Consider the following 20,447-nt stretch of genomic DNA (forward strand, 5'->3'; position numbering starts at 1 on the left):
AAACCATTATTTCTTATTTTTAGGGACTCTATAGCGACGGGGTCTGTTCCGCAGGACTGGCGCATAGCAAATGTGGTGCCAATATTCAAAAAGGGCTCTAAAAGTGAACCTGGAAATTATAGGCCAGTAAGTCTAACCTCTATTGTTGGTAAAATATTTGAAGGGTTTCTGGAGGATGTTATTCTGGATTATCTTAATGAGAATAACTGTTTAACTCCATATCAGCATGGGTTTATGAGAAATCGCTCCTGTCAAACCAATCTAATCAGTTTTTATGAAGAGGTAAGCTATAGGCTGGACCACGGTGAGTCATTGGATGCGGTATATCTCGATTTTTCCAAAGCGTTTGATACCGTGCCGCACAAGAGGTTGGTACACAAAGTGAGAATGCTTTGTCTGGGGGAAAATGTGTGTAAATGGGTTAGTAACTGGCTTAGTGATAGAAAGCAGAGGGTGGTTATAAATGGTATAGTCTCTAACTGGGTCGCTGTGACCAGTGGGGTACCACAGGGGTCGGTATTGGGACCTGTTCTCTTCAACATATTCATTAATGATCTGGTAGAAGGTTTACACAGTAAAATATCGATATTTGCAGATGATACAAAACTATGTAAATCAGTTAATACAAGAGAAGATAGTATTCTGCTACAGATGGATCTGGATAAGTTGGAAACTTGGGCTGAAAAGTGGCAGATGAGGTTTAACAATGATACATGTAAGGTTATACACCTGGGAAGAAGGAATCAATATCACCATTACACACTGAACGGGAAACCACTGGGTAAATCTGACAGGGAGAAGGACTTGGGGATCCTAGTTAATGATAAACTTACCTGGAGCAGCCAGTGCTAGGCAGCAGCTGCCAAGGCAAACAGGATCATGGGGTGCATTAAAAGAGGTCTGGATACACATGATGAGAGCATTATACTGCCTCTGTACAAATCCCTAGTTAGACCGCACATGGAGTACTGTGTCCAGTTTTGGGCACCGGTGCTCAGGAAGGATATAATGGAACTAGAGAGAGTACAAAGGAGGGCAACAAAATTAATAAAGGGGATGGGAGAACTACAATACCCAGATAGATTAGCGAAATTAGGATTATTTAGTCTAGAAAAAAGACGACTGAGGGGTGATCTAATAACCATGTATATCTCGCTGAGGATCTGTTTATACCAAGGAAGGTGACGGGCACAAGGGGGCATTCTTTGCGTCTTCTGGAGGAGAGAAGGTTTTTCCACCAACATAGAAGAGGATTCTTTACTGTTAGGGCAGTGAGAATCTGGAACTGCTTGCCTGAGGAGGTGGTGATGGCGAACTCAGTCGAGGGGTTCAAGAGAGGCCTGGATGTCTTCCTGGAGCAGAACAATATTGTATCATACAATTATTAGGTTCTGTAGAAGGACGTAGATCTGGGGATTTATTATGATGGAATATAGGCTGAACTGGATGGACAAATGTCTTTTTTCGGCCTTACTATGTTACTATGTAACATCCGGGATGTTTGTCTTCATGTCCCTGTCTTTCCCCTGCACCAGAAGTTTTCTTCGCTTTGCTATTCGCGATGAACACTTCCTGTTTACAGCTTTGCCCTTCAGTCCTGCCACCGCTCCCAGAATGTTCAAGGAGGCTGTCATGTCCATTCTGCACTCTCGGGACATGGTCATGTTGCATTAGATGACCTTCTAATCAAGGGACCATCCTTCCAAACCAGCGCAGAGTGCATGCGCATCTCTTTGGATACTCTTTCACGCCTGGGCTGTTTGATAAATTTATTAAAAATATAAAAATTCTCTTCTCCACTTCCAGCTCAGCGGATATCCTTTTAGATATGATCCTGGACACCTCCCAAGTGTTGGTGATTCTCCCTCGAGGCAAGATCTTAGCCCTTCATCAGGAAGCCTGGACATTTTGTTGTCCATCCCCTCATTCCATCCGTTTCTGCATGGGGGTACTGGGGAAAATGGTGGCAGACACAGAATCTGTTCCTTTCGCCCAGCTACACCTCCAACATTTGCAGCGTGCGCTTGTGGCAGCCTGGGACAGGAGCCCGTTCCCTCTTGACCAGCTGTCGCTTGTCCCCACGTGTCAAGTTGGTGCTCACATGGTGAACGTTGGGTTCTTTCCTCAAACAGGGGAAATTCTTTCTCCTAGTCCAATGGCTGGTGGTAACTACCAACACCAGTTTCTTTGGCTGGGCAGCGGTCTTTTGTCACCACACTGCCCATGGTCAGCTCGGGGGTCACGTGTCCCAATCAATGTCCAGGACCTTCGGGCGATCTGCTTATTCTTACGGCAGTTCCATCATCTCCTGGCGGGTTGCCCCATCCAAATTCATTCGGACATCGCCACGGCTGTAGCATACATCAATCATCAAGGGGGCACACACAGCAATGCATGAGGTGGTTCAGATCACATCGGGAGAGTGGGCTCTTCATCCAGAGGTCATCCAGCAGATTGTCATCCCTGGGGGACCCCGGACGTGGATCTGATGACTTCAAGTTAAACGCCAAAGTACCCGGGTACATAGCTCGGTCTCGGCATCCAGAAGCCATTGGGAGGGATGCTCTGATTCTTCCATGGCATTTGTTTTGTCTTCCTTTACTTCCAAGGATCTTCAGGAAGATCAAACTGGAAGGGGTTCCAATGATTCTAGTCGCTCCAGATTGGCCACGCCCGGGCGTGGTACGCGAAGCTAGTGCAGCTCGTCACCGTCATTCCCTGGCAACTACCGGATTTAACAGATATGCTCTCCCAGGGCCCGATTTGCCACCAGTTCTCAGGCACCCTGTGTTTAACGGCTTGGCTGTTTGAATCCTGAGTCCCAACCCAAGCTGTTTTCTCCTTACAGGTGGTTTCTACCATGATTAGCATCCAGAAGCTTGTGTCAGTGCGCATCTATCACCACAAATGAAAACCTTTTTTCGCATGGTGCAGAGCCCGGACGTCCTCCCCTCGCCTTCTCCACTCCTACCATTTTGGAGTTCCTCCTAACCGGTTTGGAGTCAGGCTCGGAGCTTAGCTCTCTCAAAGGTCAGATCTCTGCTTTATCGGTTCTGTTCTAGAGCAGGATTGCTTCCAATCTGCAAGGGAGGACTTTCATTTAGGGGGTCTGTCATTTGGTACCCCCCCTATAGAATGCCATTGGATGTGGGGGACCCTAACCTGGTCCTGGGTGTTCTTCTGGAGACTCCTTTCGAACCACTGCAGGACGTCTCGGTGATCTTCCTTTATTGGAAAGTAGATCATTATGCAAGAATTAACACAAAACTAGAAAAGTAAAGCAGCCGTTTCAGATTTGTGTTTTTTTTTTGCCTCTGTACAGCCACAGTCTCATTCTTTTTTTCAAATGGGGCCACAGTACAGATCTATGTAAAGCATCTGGTCAGGAGTCCTGGAGGAAATGCCAAAGGGGCTACGTTCCCTCATTCTAGGGATGGAACAGGATCTAAGTGGTTGGAACCCCACCAGACCTTGCTGTTTGCCATATTTTACCCTTTTAAATAAAATACTGTTACTGTCTGCAGTCATCACTGAGGAAGCTTACTGATGATGGATTTATAGAGTTTCTATTGAATTCAATGAGGAATGGTCCCATCTGGATGCCATGAGTGCTCACTAGTTGCAGCTGCAGGCAGCCAGAGTTCATTCATTTCAATTAGTTTTCCCATCTGATAAGCTGATCACTAGGATGTGCTATCATTTTATGCTCTGTAAGAGTCAGACATCTGGGACTCCCACTAGTCCTAAGAAGAACAAGATGTAACATTAGTGTATTGTTGCGTTCCTCTCAATTTTTCACTTCAATGGGACCTACACTGCAATTCCATGCAGCCATGTGACCAGAGGCTACCAAGCAGGGAAAAACTGAATAGATGCACCGCAAAGGATTTTTTGGGATCTCAGACACTGGACTCCCACCAATCACAATGTTATTGCATTTCCTAACAAAATGCAATCAGTTTATGAGATGGAAACAGCCTTTTAAACAATTTAAAAAAAAACATAGGAATAATTTAATTTAATTGAGATCGTTTAGCTGTGGTATATACTGTATATATATGATGTCTGTCCCTGGTTATCAGCAATGAGAAGGTGATAACATAGTGTGTAAATGGTAGGATTATAATTAGCCTTTAAACCAGCTGTACAGTGTCTTTTAAAAAACGCTCAGAAATACTAAATAATGACATATAATACCGATTCAAACCCTTGTCTGTGATTTATAGCTAAACCTTCAATACACAGTATAAAAATTTATAAAATATATACATTTTTTTTCCTCCAAATGGATGAAATAATGTGATCAGACACATAACAGATGATCCATATCTAGTAGCCTATTATTCAAATAACAAAAGACTGACTGTCCCTTCCAAACAGAAAACTGGTGTGTACAGGTGTAAACTAAGTGAAGCCATCTCCATACGTAACAAAGAAAGCACTGTGTAGCACTGTAAACATGAAATATATGAAATGTATTTGAATATAAATCCTACCTACCCAGAACTACAGGCTTCAGCCTAGGAGAGGATTCATATTAGATAGGTTCCCAGTAACCGGAGATTGCCTTGTTGGTTCTGGGCATGCATAAACTGGCCAAATTATGTGCTGTCTCCATTCTTTTCTTATTATTTAGAGCAGCAATGCAATTCAAATATCATGTATTTCATGTTTACATGCTATATCACTACGGAGTGCAACTTTATTTGTTTAGTAGCCCATTATTGACATTAAATTGTCATCCAGCAAATACTGGAGCGATTCAGCAAGTCACAAACTGCAGAAGACCAAAGAAAGCCGCCCCGATAATAGAAGACGACAGCGACTGGTGAGTATTATACTGGGGCAGGGAACTAAGATTAGTGACACCACTCTAGCGGTAAAATTAAAAACAATGTGATCCACCCGCGGCTGTTAAAATGTTAAATGCCGCTGTCAAACTCTGAGGGAGCGCGTCATTACCTCCACCCATCGGCACTCATGTCACATGACCGCGAGTCGTCAATGGGTCAGCAAGACAACCAGAGGTCTCCTGCAGACCTCTATGGTTGTCACTGCTGGATTGCTGTGAGCGCCACCTGGTGGTTGGCGCTCATAGCAAGTGTGTAATTCTACTACATAGAGGTGATCTGATCATCGCCTCTATATAGCAGAGCCAATCAAATTACGGCAGCTTGTCTCCCATGGAGGCTATTGAAGCATGCCAAAAGTTAAAATGTTTTAAAAAATATAACAAAAATATAAAAGTTCAAATCACCCTCCTTTCGTCTCATTCAAAATAAAACAATGAAATAAAAATCAAACATACACATATTTGGTCTCGCCACATTCAGAAACGCCCGACCTATCAATTAAAAAAAAGGATTAACCGTTAAAAAAAGGATTAATCGTTAAACGGCGTAGCGAGAAAAAAAGTCAAAATGCCAGAATTACGTTTGCATTAAAATGCATTAACTGGCGATCAAAAGATCGTATCTGAACCAAAATGGGATCATTAAAAGCGACAGATTGGTGCGCAAGAAATAAGACCTCACCAAACCCCAAATCATGAAAAATGGAGACGCTATCAGAAAATGAGATTTTTTATTTTTTTTAACAAAGTTTGGAATTTTTTTTCGCCACTTAGATAAAAAAAAGACCCTAGACATGTTTGGAGTCTATGAACTCGTAATGACCTGGAGAATCAAAATGGTAGGTCAGTTTTAGCATTTAGTGAACATGGTAAAAAAAGCCAAACAAAAAACAAGTGTGGGATTGCACTTTTTTGCAATTTCACAACACGTGGAATTATAATTCCCATTTTCGAGTACACGACATGGTAAAACCAATGGTGTCATTCAAAAGTACAACTTGTCCCGCAAAAAACAAGCCTCACATGGCCATTTTGACCAAAAATATAAAAGGTATGGCCATGGGAAGAAGGGGAGCAAAAAATGGAAACGCAAAAACGGAAATACCCCTAGTCCTTAAGGGGTTAAACCAGAGAGCTACGTCACACAAAATAGTTGATAAATAACATTTCCCACATGTTTACATAAGCACAATTTTTAAAACATAATTTTTTTTTTAGGAAGTTAGAACGTCTAAAAGTTGATCATCAATTTCTCATTTTTTTCATCAAAATTTACAAAACCATTTTTTTAAGGCCCCACATCACATTTGAAGTGACTTTGTAGGGCCTATATGACAGAAAATACCCCAAAGTTAAACCATTCTAATAACTGCACCCCTCAAAGTCCACAAAACCTCATTCAAGAGGTTTATTATTAATGCCATGTGGAATAAAAAAAATGAGTATGTCGATACCCGATATACAGTATGTGTTGCAAAACTACTGTTTGGTTGCATGGCACTGTTCAAAAGGCAAAAAGCATCATTTGACTTTTTGAATGCAAAAATGGCTGGAATGAGAGCAGTTGCCATGTCGCCTTTGAAGAGCCCCTCATGTGCCTAAACAGTGAAACCCTCTCACAAGTGATCCCATTTTGAAAACTAGACCTCTCAAGGAATGTATCTAGATGTGTGGTGAGCACCTTAAATCCCCAGGTGCTTCACAGAAAAATTTTATTTTTACTGCTATAATGTTGTTTTAGCCCTAAATTTTTAATTTTTATGAGGGCTAATAGGAAAAAGTGGACCTCACAGTTTGTTGTGCAATTTCTCCTAATTGCGCCAATACCCTACATGTATTACTTTTGGGGCGTGAGGAGCCATAGCGACTTTCCAGAGCCTTTGTACTACTAGCAGTGTGGAAGTCCCCTATATTTACATTGACAGATGACGTACTTGAGTGGGGACTTCCTTTTTTTTTTTCTTAAATTGAAGCTTTTGTTGGAAACATTTTACAGAACATTTTGGATCATATTTATCCTGCGCTCTACGCTGAGCATGTACATCAGGGTTTCCATCTAAATCTCCAAATGACATAATTCTTTTCAGAAGTGCACAAAATTGTGGCAGAGCACGCTTATATGTACGCCTAAAAAGATGAACACTGACAGGTCATAGGCAAGACAGCGTCCAGAGCATTTCAACCTGCCTCATTATAGGGAATCTTCCACCGGGGATTCCATCTGAATCAAGTATTTCAGAGTTTTACATGGAAACTCCAGTGTAAACGTTCAGCATAGAGCGCAGAATAAATTACATCTTACAGTGATCTTTGGGAGGCAGAATGAACAAATCAGTAGGAGGTCAAGAATTGGTTTTATTTATTTTTTGCGTTGTTCCTCGTGCAGCATAAGTGATTAAGATACTTTATTCATCGGGTCGGTGCAGATACAGCGATACCAGATTTCTATCTTTTTTATGTTTGCGAGTTGTCACACACTACTAAAAAAAGATATTTTTTTGCACACCACCATATTTTGAAAGCTATAATTTTTCTATATTTCTGTCAACAGAATCTTGTGAGGGCTTGTTTTTTGCAGAGCGATTTGACGTTGTTATTGTTACCATTTTCGGGCACATAACTTTTTTTTTATCACTTTCTGTTTCGAGTTTTGAAGGGCACAATGTACAGAAACCAGTATGATGACACAGCATTTATTCTTACTTTCATACTTATCATTTCAGTAGGCCCAGAGAAATAGGCCATTGTACATATGAGCCTGAAAGTTGACTCTTGAATTGATATTTGTTGCAACTTATGGTGCTGCTATCCTTGGATGCAGAGACGCAGGGTCATTGAACACGTGATGTTTTCTAATATGTTGATTACCCGTTGTACCAGTCCATACAGCCTGGTGACCTGGCAACAATGAAGAATAAGCTATGCAAATTGATTGAATACTCACGCAATGGGAGATTACCTCATTCCATCTCCCCCCTGACCTGTGGATGCTGGCTTGAAGGACAGTTGTGAGCCATAAATTGGGGATCTGCCTTTGTTTTCAAAGAGAGTCTACATGATGCCAGCTTAAGGGAAATGGCCCTAGCTGGAGGAATCCAGATCTGTTCCATTGACCAGCACTGAACCCACAAAGATGTTTGGACAATCCAGGTTTATGATAATTAGGTTGCTTGGCCCCATGGAGACATTCGGAGAAACTGGGTTAGGACAGTAAGGTTACTTTTTATTATTACTATTATTATTTATTTATATAGCACCATTAATTCCATGGTGCTGTACATGAGAAGGGGTTACATCAAAATAAAAATATCACTAACAATAAACAAAACTAACAATGACAGACTGGTACAGAGGGAAGTGGACCCTGCCCTTGTGGGCTTACATTCTACAGGATTATGGGGAAGGAGACAGGAGGTTGAGGGTAGCAGTAGCTCCAATGGTGTTGAGGTGGCCGTGTGGTCTTTACAGGCTGTAAGCTTCCTTGAAGAGGGGTTTTCAGGTTTCTTTTGAAGGATCCAAAAGTAGTGGAAAACCGGATGTGTTGGGGCACTGAATTCCAGAGGATGGGTGATATTCGGGAGAAGTCTTGGAGGCGATTGAGTGAGGAGCGAATAAGCGTGGAGGAAAGGAGGAGGTCTTGGGAGGACCGGAGATTACGTGAGGGAAGATATTGAGAGATTAGTGTGGAAATATACGGAGGAGAAAGGTTATGGATGGCTTTGTATGTCAGTGTTAGTAGTTTAAACTGGATACGCTGGGAAATTGGGAGCCAGTGAAGGGATTTGCAAAGAGGTGAAGCAGGAGTGTAGTGAGGAGAGAGATTAATTAGTCGGGCAGCAGAGTTAAGGATGGACTGGAGGGGTGCGAGAGTGTTAGAAGGTAGGCCACAGAGGAGTATGTTGCAATAGTCGAGGCGGGAGATGATTAGGGCATGCACGAGCATTTTGGTAGAGTGTGGGTTGAGGAAAGGACGGATTCTGGAAATATTTTTGAGCTGGAGGCGACAGGAGGTGGCGAGAGCTTGGATGTGCGGTTTGAAGGACAGGGCAGAGTCAAGGGTTACTCTGAGGCAGCGGATTTTGTGGACAGGGGAAAGTGTGATTTCATTTATTTTGATAGATAGATCAGGTAGGGAAGATATGTGTGATGGAGGGAAGATAATGAGTTCAGATTTGTCCACATTGAGCTTGAGGAAGCGAGAGGAGAAGAAGGAGGATATGGCCGATTGACACTCTGGGATTCTGGAGAGCAGAGAGGTGACATCTGGGCCAGAGAGGTAGATCTGAGTGTCATCGGCATATAGATGGTACTGGAAGCCATAGGACCTTATGAGTTGTCCCAGGCCGAGTGTATAGATTGAGAAGAGTAAGGGTCCTAGGACAGAGCCTTGGGGGACACTGTTGTGGATTCTGTTTTTGGGCTCCCTCTGGTGGTTACAGATGGTACTGGGTGACTTGTGTTCTCTGTGGTCTCTGGTGTCCACCTGTTCTATCAGGATATGGGAGTTTCCTATTTAACCTGGCTTTCTTGTCATTTCCTCGCCGGCGATCAATGTAATCAGTGTGTCTTGTTACCTCTGCTTTCCGCTTCTGTGATCATCAGGACAAGCTAAGTTTTTGTTTTTCCTGTTTCACGTTTTGCTTTATTTTTGTTTTAGTCCAGCTTGCAGTTATGTGATTCCTTGTTGCTGGGCTGATATTACTCCTCATGTTCCATGAGTTGGCACATGAGTTCAGGTAATTTCAGGATGGTTTTTTGTAGGGTTTTTCGCTGACCGCGCAGTTCACTTTTGTATCCTCTGCTATCTAGTTTTAGCGGGCCTCATTTTGCTGAATCTGTTTTCATTACTACGTATGTGCTTTCCTCTCATTTCACCGTCATTACATGTGGGGGGCTGCTATTTCTGTGGGGTGTTTCTCTGGAGGCAAGAGAGGTCTTTGTTTCTTCTAATAGGGGAAGCTAGTCCTTCGGCTGGCGCGAGACGTCTAGAATCATCGTAGGCACGTTCCCCGGCTACTGCTAGTGTTGTGAATTAGGTTCAGGATCGCGGTCAGCTCAGTTTCCATCACCCTAGAGCTTGTTCTGTTTTTTGTGTGCTTGTCCTTTTGTGATCCCCTGCCATTGGGATCATGACAGGACTCCAACAGAGAGGGGGCGAGATGAAGAGGTAGCATGGGAGTAGGAAACGCTAAATGTGCGGTTGGCAAGGTATGAGGAGATCCAAGATAGGGCAAAGTCTTTGACACCAAAAGAAGAGAGGATCTGTAGTAGGAGGCAGTGATCAACTGTGTCGAAGGCAGAGGACAGGTCTAGGAGGAGGAGTATAGAGAATTGTCTGTTAGCTTTGGCTGTAAGTAAGTCGTTAGTAATTTTGGTCAGGGCAGTCTCAGTGGAATGGTGGGGACGGAAACCAGATTGTAGGTTGTCGAAGAGAGAGTTAGATGCAAAGTGAGAGGAAAGTTCAGCGTGGACATGCTGCTCAAGGAGATTGGAAGCAAATGGGAGCAAAGATATGGGGCAATAGCTGGACATAGCGCTTGGGTCAAGGGATGGCTTTTTGAGGATAGGTGTGATTGTGGCATGTTTGAAGGCAGAAGGAAAGGTACCAGAAGTTAGTGAAAGGTTGAAGAGATGGGTTAGGGATGGGATTAGTGTGGTGGTGAGGTTGGGGAGGAGGTGGGATGGGGTCAAGTGCACAAGTGGTGAGCTGTGATTTGGAGAGAAGATGAGCAAGCTTCCCTTCAGAGATTTTGGAGAGTGAAGTTATGGGGTTTGGGCATTGGTCTGGCATGCAAAGGGGTTGAGGTGGTTGGACAACAAAGACTTGCCTTGTTTGGTCTATCTTATTTTTGAAGTGCGTGGCAAAGTCCTCGGCAACAATTAGGGAACTCGGAGGGGGCAGTAGTGGGCGGAGGAGGGAGGTAAAAGTGTTGAACAACTGTTTGGGGTTGTGGGATAAGCAAGATACGAGGGCTGTGAAGTAGGTCTGTTTAGCAGAGGTGAGAGCTGATTTGAATGCCAGTGTTGCTTGTTTGAGTGCAGTGAAGTCATCTTGTGAATACGTTTTTTCCAACGCCGTTCTGCAATTCTGGATACTTGCCGAAGCTTTTTAGTGATGTTATTGCGCCAGGGTTGTCTATTGGTTCGTCGCACTCTGCTATGCATGACAGGGGCGACTGTGTCAATAGCTGATGCAAGAGTGCCATTGTAGAAAGCAGTGGCAGTGTCTGTGTCGTGGAGTGAGGATATAGAGGACAGTGGTAGGATAGAGTCAGAGAGTGTGTTGGTGTCTAGGTGTGCAAGGTTCCTGCGTGGGTGCGCATGGTGCTGGACATGGGTGACAGGTGAGGAGGACAGTGATGAGGAAGTGAGTAGATTGTGGTCAGATAATATAATTATATAATAATAATTTTTATTTATATAGCGCCAACATATTCCGCGCTGTAGAGGGAGGCAGATAGAGGGAGAGGGGAGGTTGTGAAGTTAGATAAGGAGCATAAACGGGTGAAGACCAGGTCTAATGTGTGTCCGTCTGTGTGGGTGGCTGAGGAGGACCACTGAGTAAGTCCAAAGGATGAAGTAAGGGACAGGAGTTTGGAGGCTGCTGACTGGTGGGTATCAATGGGGATGTTGAAGTCACCCATGATGATGGTGGGAATGTCAGCAGAGAGAAAGTGTACGAGCCAGGTGGAGAATTGGTCAATAAAGGCAGTGGTCGGGCCCAGAGGTCGGTATATGATGGCAATTTGGAGGTTGTAGGGGGAGTAGATGCGGACAGAGTGATAAGGGAGGGTAGAGGTGGGATTGGGTTAAAGGTACAGTTGGAATAAAGGAGAAGGCCCACTCCTCCACCATGTTTGTTGCCAGGGCGAGGAGTGTGGGTGAAGTGGAGGCCTCCGTAACATAGTGCAGCAGGGGAGGCTGTGTCAGATGGTGTCAGCCATGTTTCGGTGATGCCCAGAAAGAAAAGATTACGAGAGGTAAAGAGGTTGTGAATCACGTGGAGTTTATTGCATTCCATAGTGATCCAGAGAGAGGGTGCAGGGGGGTGGGCGTCATGGGCACGGATTTGAGGTGGGCAAGATTTCGGGTGTTTATATTGGGTTGGGAGCGATAGGAGGGGGTAAGTAGTAGGAGGTATGAGCTGTGGGGGACCAGGATTGGGAGATATGTCTCCAGCAGTGAGGAGAAGCAGAGTGAGACAGAGCAGGTGGTAGAAGGAGAGTGGGTAGCTTGTTTTGTGTTTTATTAGGAGAGATCTGAGGTTGAGGAGCAGGTCAGCAGAGGAAGTCAGGTGGGGAGGCAGGAGGGAAGGAGAGATTATTACTTGGTTAGGGGGTGGTGGGGTTTGAGGATAGCGAAGGAGAGTGAGGAGTAAGGGAGCCAAAACTGTTAGAGCGTATGTCAGCATGATAAGAATAAGTGTGGCGGAAAGGGAAAGAAATTTAGTACATTTCTTAACAGTGGTTAGTCTTACCTTCTGTTCACTTCTGGCTCATTTCTGGCATACTTCTGCTGTAATATTTTCAATTACTTGGCCCCATGGTGATGTTTGTCACAGCCTGGTTTGTCCAATCAGTTCTCCTGGCCACGTACCACAATGAACTGTTGGCTTCCTAAGCTTGTCGTTACCTCCTCTCTGTGGGTGCCCGCCAAAAGCAGGAAGCCCCAAAGTCGCAGCTACTTTAATCCTGGCGAGCCAGCGGAAGGATGAGACTCTAATTTGCACCATCTTGGGTATTTCCTGGGACTGTTCTATACGTTATTGTCTGTTGGTGGTTTAATAAAGTATTTCCACACTGTTTTACCATCAGCCTGTGTAGTCTGAGTAGTATTATGCCCACTGGGAAGGAGTGCGGGCATTCAGTGGGACGAGTCCTGGTCAATGCGGTCTTTCTAAAGACAGACGGACCAGCGGACGAGAGCACTTACTGACCCTCGTGTCCCCACACTTTGTGGCAACAGTGGGATACTACTAAGCCCAGTGGTTCCAATAGAGCTGCAGGGGACTGTTGTTCATAGCCGTCGTCCAAGGGCTCAACAATCAGGGAGGTAGATAGACCCAGAAGACCATAGGTGATGCATACACAGCTGGTTTTGGATGCCATTTTGTCCAACCCCACCTGCTCAGCCTTGTGAGAAGGACTGGAAGGGATATAGCCGCAACAAGAAGTGGAGACTAGAGGAGCTGTGCCAGCTTCGATGGATCGAATACCCAGCCACCGCTGAGATGCAAGAATTAAACTGCTTGCCAAATCCTGGGACTCTTCTATATATTATTGTCTGTGGTTCAATAAATTATTGCCACATTGTTTTACCCTCATCCTGTGCTGTCTGAGTAGTATTATGCCCACTGAGAAGTAGTGCGAGCGTTTGGTGTCAATTTTACAGACGTGTCATTCCGGACACGGCAATACCAAACATGTACTTTTTGGGGGTTTTTATACATAAAAATGTGTATTTATTAGAGTAATATATATTTTTTTATTCTTAATTTTTTCTAAGTATATTTACAATTGGGTTTTTTAACTTTTTTTTACTTAGTCCCTCTGTGGGACTTTCACTTTTTCTTTTAACTTTGATCGCAGGTATAATACATTTCAATATATCAGCATTGCAATGCATTATACCTATACAGAAGAATCTTAGACCATGCTCTAAGCATGGTCTAAGAAGCTTTCCGTAGCTTAGTGACCCTGGGGTCGTCATGACAACCCCGGGAGCCATGGCAACAGTGAAGCACCCAAGATGACGTCGTGGGAGCGCCGATCTGAATGGACAGGGAGCCCTCCAATCCCAGCATTTAGGGGGTTAAACAGCCAGGTATGGTGCTGGTGATGGCACACTCCTTGGCTGTTACAGCAGGAGCTCGGCCACTAAGAGCACTGAGCTCCTGTGATTGGGCGGGAGGTGCTGATATTTAAACACCTGCTAATCTATCCTGCTGTGATCGGTCAGTCAAATTGAAATACCGTATATACTCGAGTATGAGCCGAGATTTTCAGCCCATTTTTTGGGGCTGAAAGTCCCCCTCTCGGCTTATACTCGAGTCATACCCAGGGTTTGGTAGGGGAGGGGGAGCGGGGCTGTCTCATTATACTCACCTACTCCTGGCACGCCCCCTGCACATCTTTTCCCTGGCGCTGGCAGCTTTTTCCTGTACTGAGTGATCACATAGTAACGCTCATTACGGTAATGAATATGCGGCTCCACCTCCCATAAGGGTGGAGCCACATATTCATTACTGCAATGAGCGGTAACGGTGACCGCTCAGTAGAGGAAGAAGCAGCAGCGCTGGGGAAGTAGGGACTGCACAGCGCCGGGAGCAGGTGAGTATAATGGGGAGGGGAGCGCTGCTCTGCGCGATATTCACCTGCTCCTCGTTCCAGCCGCCGCTCTGTCTCTTCAGCGTCTTCTGCAGTGACGCTCAGGTTAGAGGGCCCGGTGACGTGGTTAGTGCGCGCCCTCTGCCTCAACGTCAGTGCTGAAGATGGAGCGGCGCCGGAACGAAGTCAGGTGAATATTGAAAGTGCCGGGGGCCTGAGCGACAGAGAGGTGAGTATGTGATTTTTTTTTTTTATCGCAGCAACAGCAAATGGGGCAAGTGTCTGTATGGAGCATCTTATGGGGTCATAACGTTTGTGCAGCATTATATGGGGCAAGTGTCTGTATGGAGCATCTTATGGGGCCATAACGTTTGTGCAGCACTATATGGGGCAAGTGTCTGTATGGAGCATCTTATGGGGCCATAACGTTTGTGCAGCACTATAATTGGGCAAGTGTCTGTATGGAGCATGTTATGGGGCCATAACGTTTGTGCAGCACTATATGGGGCAAGTGTCTTTATGGAGCATCTTATGAGGCCATAACGTTTGTGCAGCACTATATGGGGTAAGTGTCTTTATAGGGCCATAATCAACGTTTGTGCAGCACGATATGGGGCAAATATCTTTATGGAGCATCTTATGGGGCCATAATCAACATTTGTGCAGCATTATATTGGGCAAATGTGTCTATGGAGCATCTTATGGGGCCATTATTAACCTTTATGCAGGATTATACGGGGCATATTTTAATATGGAGCATCTTATGGGGCCATCATAAACTTTATGGATCATTATATGGGGCTCCTAATTCCATATGGATATTCAAAAACACTTAACCTACAGTACTGATGTCTCAATTAATTTTACTATTATTGGTATCTATTTTTACTTTTGACATTTACCGGTAGCTGCTGCATTTCCCACCCTAGGCTTATACTCGAGTCATTAAGTTTTCCCAGTTTTTTGTGGCAAAATTAGGGGGGTTGGCTTATACTCGGGTCGGCTTATACTCGAGTATATATGGTAGTTTATTTCTGGAACAATTTCAAGGGTGCCAACATGAATCATGAAATCTGAAGCTTACCAATGGATTTGGTTGCTATATACACTGCTCAAAAAACAAAGGAAACAGATAAACAACACAAGTCAATCACTTTTTTGTGAAATCAACCTGTCCAGTTATGAAGCCAGACTGATTGTGACTCAATTTCTCCTGCTGTTGTGCAAATAGTACAGACAACAGGTAGAAATGATAAGCAATTAGCAAGGAAAACCCTACTAAGGAGTGGTTTTGCAGGTGGTGACCACAGACCATTTCTCTGTTATCATTATTTTTGGCTCTTTTGGTCACATGAGGTGGTGTCCACAACCTACAGAAATTGCTCGGGTAGTGCAGCTCATCCAGGATGGCACATCAATGCGAGCTGTGGCAAACGGGGTAGATGTCATCATAGTGTCCAGAACATGGAGGAAATACCAGGAGACAGGTTAGTACACTAGGAGATGTGAAGGGGGCTGTGGGAGGACAACAACCCAGCATTGGCACTGCTACCTCATCCTTTGTGCAAGGAGGAGCAGCATCCTTTGTGCAAGGAGGAGCAGTGCCAGAGCCTTGCAAAATAACCTCCAGCAGGCCATTAACATCCATGTGTCTGCTCAAACTGTCAGAAACAGACCCCATGAAGGTAGTATAAGGGCCCAAAGACCACAGCCCAACACAGTGCAGGGCGATTGACATTGGCCGTAAAACGCTATTTTTCAACATAGACACCCTGTGCTCTTCACAAATGAGAACATGTTCACATTGAGCACATATATAATAAAGAGAACTTGGCACTCAACTTCTAGAATATTTTTGGATTTTTTTAATGTAGCCAGAAAACAATATAGATGTTTCGGCCTCACTGGCCTTCATCAGTAATGGACTGCAGTATAATGGTTAATCGTATTGTTATCGTGTGATCCTCAACCTACTGAACAGCCGTACAGCCAGCTCTTCCCTCTCCTAGTGTATCCTCACCCACCCCCTGCAGACTGTGAGCCCTCGCGGGCAGGGTCCTCCCTCCTTATGTACTCGTGTGCCTTGTTATCTGCTCATGTTTAATGTATTTGTCTATATTTGCCCCGTATTCACATGTAAAGCGCCATGGAATAAATGGCGCTATAAAAATGTATAATAATAATAATAAATAATAATAATAATTATCGCACTGAATGCGATTAACCATTATACTGCAGTCTGTTACTGATGAAGGCTAGTGAGGCCGAAACATCTATATTATTTTCTGGCTACATTAAAAAAATCCAAAAATATTCTAGAAGTTGAGTGCCAAGTTCTCTATTATACATGTATGGTGTGGGGCCCTACTTGAGCATCTTCTGAGGTTGTGCATACGGTGTTTTTCCTTTACTCACATTGAGCACATGTGACAGAGTCTGGAGACACCGTGGAGAACATTCGGCCTGCAACATCCTCCAGCAGTGGGTCAGAAATTATGTGGGGAGGCATTTCTTTGGAGAGCCGCACAGCACTCCATGTGCTAGCCAGAGGTACCCTGACTGCCATTAAGTAATAGTATGAGACCCTCAGGCCCACTGTGAGACCATATGCAGGTGTACTGGGCCCTCGATTCCTTATGATGCATGACAATACTGGGTGTTATGACCTGGTGGTTAGGAGCACCCGGAATGACCTGATAGTTAAACCTCATACAGGATGAGCTCTGGGATGTGGGAACTCTGCTGACCGCAAGCCCTAATCCTAACACACACACTAGAAATAGCCGTGGAGCGCTCCTGACCAGACCTAGGCGCCTCGTCACAGCCTAAGAACTATCTAGCCCTAGAGAAGGAAAATAAAGCCTACCTTGCCTCAGAGAAATTCCCCAAAGGTAAAGAAAGCCCCCCACATATATTGACTGTGAGTAAAGATGAAAGTCACAAACGCAGAAATGAAACAGGTTTCAGCAAAGGGAGGCCAGACTTACTAAATAGACAGAGGATAGGAAAGGTAACTTTGCGATCAGCACAAAAACCTACAAAAGACCACGCAGAGTGTGCAAAAAAAAGACCTCCGCACCGACTCACGGTGCGGAGGGGCCACTCAGCATCCCAGAGCTTCCAGCTAGCAAGACAAAATCAAGATAACCAGCTGGACAAGAAAACTATGAACAATAATGCCTATCAGGAACTTAGCTTCTGCAGGAGAAGGCAGGTCACCAGAGAGATCCAGGAGCGAACTGAACAAATGCAAAAACATTGACAGCTGGCATGGAGTAACGATCTGAGAGGAGTTAAATAGAGCAGCCAACCAAAGGATAAACCACGTCACCTGTGTAAGAAACCTCAGAAGCCGCAGCTTCACTCATAGCCACCAGAGGGAGCCCATAGACAGAACTCGCCGAAGTACCATTCTTGACCACAGGAGGGAGCTCGACAACAGAATTCACAACAACTGGGCCTCAAGTGGCTGAATGTGTGTCAGCAGTTCCTGTATGATAAAAGCATTGATGCTATGGACTGGCCTGCCCTTTCCCATACTTGAATCCTATAGAGCACATCTGGGACATCATGTCTCGTTCCATCCACCAATGCCACGTTGCACAACAGATTGTCCAGGAGTTGACTGATACTTTAATCCCAGTCTGGGAGGAGATCCTTTAGGAGTACATCCACCACCTCATCAGGAGCATGCCCAGGCATTGTAGGGAGGTCATACAGGCACGTGGAGACCCCACACACTACTGAGACTCGTTTCCTTGTCTTGAGACATTTCCACTGAAGTTGGATCAGCCTGTAATTTTAAATCAGTTCATTTTTATTGATTATTTAATTTTATAAACAATTACATACATAACACATTATAGCACAAACACCATAAACTTTATAAATAAGTTTAACCTTAAAGTTTATATAGTCCTATACCTGCCAAGGTAGCCCATGCCAAACAAAGTTATTAATTTTGTCCAAATGAAGATTTTCCCAAAGACTGGTGACACGTTATTAAATACAAGGATTGTACCAAAACTAGGATTAGTTGTATGTTTATTAACAACATGCTTTATGAACAGAAAATAATTTTTATCTATATGTCCTCAACATACAATATTTAAAAAGCCGAAATAGCCAAATAGTCTAGTACAGTTGTTCTGAGTAGCTCCAAAGATGCCACCCCAGGGGTGACCAGCCACCGCTCCCATATATTTCTAAACTTTTTTTATTGAGTTCCTTTTAATGTAAGTACCTTTCTCCAGGCTCTCTCCAGGCATATGGTATTATTAATTTTAGCTTTCAATTCCTCCAATGTTGGGGAAATACAGTCTAACCAGTGCAATGTTAACATAGTTAGCAAGGCTGAAAAAAGACATTTGTCCATCAAGTTCAGCCTATGTTCTGTCAAAATAAATCACCAGACCTACGTCCTTCTAAAGAAAACTAATAACTGTAAGATACAATATTGTTACACTCCAGGAAGACATCAAGGCCTCTCTTGAACCCCTCGACTGAGTTCGCCATCACCACCTCCTCAGGCAAGGAATTCCAGATTCTCACTGCTCTAACAGTAAAAAATCCTCTTCTATGTTGGTGGAAAAACCTCTCCTCCAGACGCAGAGAATGCCCCCTTGTGACCACCACCTTCCTTGGAATAAACAGATCCTCGGTGAGATATTTGTATTGTCCCCTTATATACTTATACATGGTTATTAGATCGCCCCTCAGTCATCTTTTTTCTAGACTAAATAATCCTAATTTTGCTAATCTCTTTGGGTATTGTAGTTCCCACATCCCCTTTATTAATTTTGTTGCCCTCCTTTGTACTCGTTCTTGTTCCATTATATCCTTCCTGAGCACCGGTGCCCAAAACTGTACACAGTACTCCATGTGCGGCCTAACCAGAGATTTGTACACAAGCAGTATAATGCTCTCATCATGTGTATCCAGACCTCTTTTAATGCACCCCATGATCCTGTTTGCCTTGGCAGCTGCAGCTTGGCACTGGCTGCTCCAGGTAAGTTTATCATTAACTAGGATCCCCAAGTCCTTCTCCATGTCAGATTTACCCAGTGGCTTCCCGTTCAGTGTGTAATGGTGATGTTGATTCCTTCTTCTCATGTGTATAACGTTACATTTAGCATTGTTAAACTGCATCTGCCACCTTTCGGCCCAAGTTTCCAACTTATCCAGATCCATCGGTAGAAGAATACTATCTTCTCTTGTATTGACTGCTTTACATAGTTTTGGATAATCTGCAAATAGTGATATTTTACTGTGTAGACCTACCAGATCGTTAATAAATTTGCTGAAGAGAATAGGTCCTAACACCGACCCCTGCGGTACCCCACTGGCCACAGCAACCCAGTTAGAGAATATACCATTTATTACCACCCTCTGCTTTCTATAACTAAGGCTAGTTTCACATTTGCATTCGAATCCGCAGCGTTTAATCCGCATCCGCAAGTGCAGGAAAAAACACATAGAAACACGTACAAACGCAGCGTTTCCTAGACGCATGCGGGAACGCATGCGGTTAATAAAACGCTGCGTTTTTCCGCTTTATTATGCGTTTTGTCATGCGTTTGCGTATTTTGTGCGCATGGTGGAAAATTTTACAGGAGAAAAATCTAGATAACCAGACACCGCCAATGGGACTACAGAGGGCGTGTATTATGGGATATCTACTTATAGACCCTAGGACTGCTGAAATCTTAACAGTGTGCTACTGTATCCTGTGTCATGATGGATCTTCGCATGGAGAGCTTTTATTTCAACCTGGATTTAAACATCAAGCTGCTTCTTGCCTGTGCGTTTGCTTGGGAGCAACACAGAAATCGTGAAAGATGGAGAAGGACACGGCGTAGGCGTTTTTGGTGACACCCCATTATCGAATTACGTGAGAGCCGTGGAGCCTATCACATGCTATATGGCGAGCTTAATGCCAACCCGGACAAATTCCTGGAATATACAAGGATGTCGCAAGACTCTTCCCGGGATTTGCTTGGTCGTGTCCAAGGAGCCATCCGGAGACAGGACACCCAGCTCCATAGAGCGATTCCACCAGAGGAACGTCTGCTGGTTACATTAACCCCTTCCCGACCTTTGACGCCACGTAGGCGTCATGAAAGTCGGTGCCAATCCGACCTGTGACGCCTATGTGGCGTCATGGAAAGATCGCATCCCTGCAGATTGGGTGAAAGGGTTAACTCCAATTTCACCTGACCTGCAGGGACAGGGGGAGTTGTACTACAGCCCAGGGGGGGTGGCTTCGCCCC

At 44.4% G+C, this 20,447-nt stretch overlaps 1 long non-coding RNA gene across 1 annotated transcript in view; it reads left to right on the forward strand.

The window, feature by feature from the left end:
• The window catches only part of LOC138674180 (uncharacterized), a 64,237-nt gene that overhangs the window by 36,514 nt on the left and 7,276 nt on the right, over nucleotides 1–20,447 (forward strand). Inside the window, exon 2 of the long non-coding RNA XR_011320520.1 lies at nucleotides 18,649–18,838. This is a non-coding gene — a long non-coding RNA (uncharacterized lncRNA). The remainder of the gene's footprint in view (nucleotides 1–18,648; nucleotides 18,839–20,447) is intronic.

The sequence above is a fragment of the Ranitomeya imitator genome, chromosome 4, assembly GCF_032444005.1.
Source record: "Ranitomeya imitator isolate aRanImi1 chromosome 4, aRanImi1.pri, whole genome shotgun sequence".
Taxonomy (NCBI): domain Eukaryota; kingdom Metazoa; phylum Chordata; class Amphibia; order Anura; family Dendrobatidae; genus Ranitomeya; species Ranitomeya imitator.